Here is a 4,447-nt window from a genome sequence, read left to right as displayed (position 1 = left end):
GGGTGTGTGCTATTAATTATGGCACAGGGATAATAGTACCGTGCTTTCCCTGTAGATTCGTAGTGATTTCTTTGGAAATGAGACAGAGGGTGTGAGTTCCACAGAAAAGCCTGTAAGCCCCTTGAACTGGGCTCATAGACATAAGAGGCTGGCTATGATATCCCTCGTAAAGGGTTAAGTCTGTAGGAGAATTCCTTCTTAATCATGTTAGAAAGAATAGACTGTGACTTGTGAATGGGTAGGAGACAGTGGCTGTGCACAGAGCACCTTTCGGCCTTCACTTAATTCAACATTTTTCCTCCCTAGCCTTTTCATGTGATAGAGTAGAGAAACATTCCTTTCTTCTTGCTTATTTGATCTGCAGATAGTGGTACACTCTGAGAAGAATAGACTTAGAACTTAACTAGTGTTTAAATATAATAAATAAGTAATATTTGACTAGACAATAGTATCTTAGGTAAGGTATAGTAGAATGGCCCATTGTGTGGCCTAGGATGAGAACGCAGTCAGGAAGAAAAGAATGTTTTACTAAGGGAATTGTCTTTTGACTAAAGGCAATTGCTAGGCTTTCTTAATGAGATGTTCTCATAAGATTTACATACTTTCCAAAATTCTTTAATAATGAGAAAAATGTAGGGGAATCCATAGAAGTAATAACAATTAATGTCTTATGTTGCTACTAGGCTATCTTGCAAGTGCACTCTGTATATCTTTGGGTGAAAGCTATTCTTAATGTTATGTCAATTTCTTTATAGGCAAGCCTTTTAGAATCTTGTGAGAAAAAGTAGGACACTGCTTAAACTCAAAGCCATTTACCTGAGCAAACGGTGGTCCATTGTTAGTCCTTAATGATTTCATCTGCTAATCTCTCTCTGCCCCTTGACTCACAACAGCAGTAAAGTTAGTTAACTATTAGTACTAATACCTTAAAAGCTTTTACCGATGTTGTTATCACTATTCAAGTTATTTTGTACTTTGAATGATTTGCTACCTGGTTTGTAATTTATAGAAATAAATTAACTGTTATCTGGAAACATGTAAACATAGTGAAACAGAAGCAATGATTAACACCATGTAATTGTAACTCAGTGTGTGTGTATAAAAAGGGAGCTATACTAGCATTGAGCAGAGATGCCTGGCAGTAAATGCTAACCAGAGAATAAAGAGAAAGAAAAGAATACGGCTCTCTCACTCCATTTTCGCCGACGCCGTCTCCTCCTGTGGGACCCCTGGATCCCCCCCGGGGCTGGACCCCGGCAGTGTTAGGGTCACTATTCACTCTGCTCAGTAGAATATCTGTGTATAACTTTTGACTTGCCGAAAACTTAACCACTAGTAGACCTTACCAGTAACAGTTTGTTATATAGTATTATATACTATAATCTTATAATAACATAGTTAGAGTAAAAGAAATGTTGTTAAGCCAAAAGGCAGAGAAAATAAATTTACAACACTGTATGTATTTATTAAAATAACTCCGTGTGTAAGTGGACCGGCACAGCTCAAACCCGTGTTGTTCAACGATCAGTTGTTGTGAGTTACAGTTAGTCACTTTTCACTTTCCATGGTCTATATTTTGGAAGCAGGTCACCAAGTCCAGCCCACATTCAAGGGGAGGAATTAAGCTCCACCTGCTGGAAGGGGATTCTCTTCATGTGGAACTTGGAAATCTAAGGAAGACTTGCCCCTGCTCCCTCCCTTAAGTCTGTCTCTCACAGGAGCATGCACTCATGGTCCCTGCTTTGTATGTGGGCTACACTCTCTCACCCGTGTCACGTGTGCTCACACTGTCCCCGCTGTGCTCACAGCAGCTCTTTCAGGTTGGCCCCGACGTCCCTTTACATGCTACATGTGGGGTACACCCCTCCCGGGCATTGCAAGAGGTTCCAGACTCATATTGTATTTATTCTATCTTAGCCCTAGACTCAGCCATTTTTCTAAGGAGCCTGGTTCCTTATATTGTGGAATGCTGTTTAGAGAACAAGCTCTGTCCATCACTGATGTGTCTCTGCCCCAGGTTCTGTCCCCTTCAGTCCTAAGTTTACATGCAGAAACCTCCCTGCCCGGAACCAGGACAGCCTGCTGTTGGCAGGTGGCAAGACCAATGATCAGCCTCCCACAGTGTGACTGCCCACACCGAGCACTTCAGTCACCACAACCTGGGGAATCCTGGAATCAGGAGAGTGACAGCAGAGAAGATGTGGACTTCCCACATCCACTTCCCCATCTTTACTTCCTCCCTCCTCTCCTGGTCTTCCTCCACACAGCAGTGCCCCCGCCCCCAGCTCCAGGACTTCTAACACCCAGGGCAGGAAGGAGACACCTTGGGCCCCAGTGATCCCTGCAGAATTCTGCCTTTGTGTGCCCACCTCTGTGCCCACTGCGGTTTTATCACCTGCCCGTGCAGAGTCCTGGGTACATGCAGAGGGCAATCCAGGAATGTCTTTCATCAAATTTCTGCATGACTCAGTTTCTCAAGTCTGCTCAATTGTCACCTCAGTGGGACCCACTCTGACCACCCTATTTAAAAGTGCCACGTCGGTGTTCTGGTCAAGATGGCAGAGCAAGTATACAGTGTCCTGGCCTCCTCCCATGACCACACCAAAATCACAGCTGAATTACAGAACAATCAACCTGGAGAACCATGTGAAATCTGCCTGAGCAGGAGTCCTATAACTGATGGCATAAAGAAGGAGCCATGTTGAGACAGGATGGATGTTGGAGACAGGAAGTGGGCTGGCCCCGCACCCACATGTGACAGTTGACAATCAAGAGAGAGATCTCAGCTGCAGATGTTCCCCCAGAATAGTGAGAGGTCCCAGTCCCACACAAGGCTCCCCAGCCCGGAGCATCAGCACTAGGAAGAGGAGCCCCCTCAACACCTGGCTGTGAACATCAGGGATTCCATCTGACTGGGTGAGACAGAGGCGGCTGCAGCCCCAGGCGTTCCTCTTAAAGGGCCAGCACAGACTCCCTTGGGCACTCACCCTAGGCTCCAGAGGAGGAACAGTGGCTCTGGGGGTGCCAGAGACATGCAGGGAGAGACTGAGTTGTGTGGCTCTAGACTGAGGGCTAGAGGGACAGCTGCCACTTTCCTGTGTTGAGTCACCCACCCCCCAGCCAAACATGACTCTTCATTAGCCAGGTGAACACCACTTGTCCCAGCCTGAGACCCCACCTCATCCAACTCCTGTGCCACCTGAGTCTCTATTTATTCATAGCTGAGTCTTACAGGCAGCAGGCAGGCGGCAGTAAATTTCAGGGTGTCCTCTTCCTTTTGCTGACCTGTCCCAGGCCTGGTACTAAGGGCAACGGGCCTCAGTTCTCAGTTTGGCCTCTCCCATGTGCCTCCATGCCCATCACAACCAGCTACCAACCACGGATCACGTTGTAGCTCCTACCAGGTAGTGTTGGGCCTTGGCATGCACTGCAGACCCTCCCAGGGGGGCCCCGAACCTATACACTCAGTAACCGGCTTCAGACACAACACAGCGCCACCCTATTAGCTCCACAAGCAGAACAAGCAAAGTGTAGTTTCAGCAGACAGCAGGCTGTTGTGCTGAGTCTTATTTTATTAGGTCAGCCCCCCAAAGAGCAGCTCTTATGCTGTGGTTTGGCCATTACTCACAGCCAGTCAGCCTGAGGGTCAACCACACCCACAGATGTGCCAACACCAATCAAGGCTCAACAACAGGGCACACGGAACCCCTACAAGGGTCATTCGTGGAACACCCAGCTCAGGGGACAAGGCGACTGCACCACTGGGCCCCTAGGACACCTCCTACATTAGGCCACCCTGTCAGGACTGGGAGTCAGAGTAGATTCATCTAATACATAAAAGCAAAGGCAGAGAGGCAGCTGAGATGAGGAGACAGAGAAACAGGAGCCAAATGAAGGAGCAAAACCAAAGTGCAGAAACAGAACTGAACAGAATGGAGACCAGCGTCCACTAGAGGCGAGTCCACAGCACTGGTGTGAGGGGCTCACGGAGCTCAGTGAGGACTTCACCAGAGAGGAGAAGGAGAGAAGGGACACAGGAACCACTTAGAGAATCCAGTCAAAGCGAAGAACACGTTAGATGGAATCAACAGCAGATCAGATGAAGCAGATAATTGAATCAGCAATTTGAAAAACACCTTCTTGGAACAGCAAAAAAAAAAATTATATACACACACACACACACACACAGACACACACACACACAGATCTCCAAAGAACGAGGAGAGTTTAAGGGATCTGGGACAACATCAAGTGTAACAACATCCAAATCATAGGGGAACCGGAAGTAGAGAGAAAGCAAGGCATTGAAAACCTGTGTTAGGAAATAATGACTGAAAACTTCCCTAACTTGGGGAAAGAAACAGACACAGACGTCCAAGAACGACAGAGATTCCCAAACAGGATGAGCCCAAGGAAGCTGACACCAAGACATGTCACAATTAAAAAG

This window comes from Saccopteryx leptura, chromosome 1 (genome assembly GCF_036850995.1).
Source record: "Saccopteryx leptura isolate mSacLep1 chromosome 1, mSacLep1_pri_phased_curated, whole genome shotgun sequence".
NCBI classification, from domain to species: domain Eukaryota; kingdom Metazoa; phylum Chordata; class Mammalia; order Chiroptera; family Emballonuridae; genus Saccopteryx; species Saccopteryx leptura.
This window is presented reverse-complemented; position numbering follows the sequence as displayed.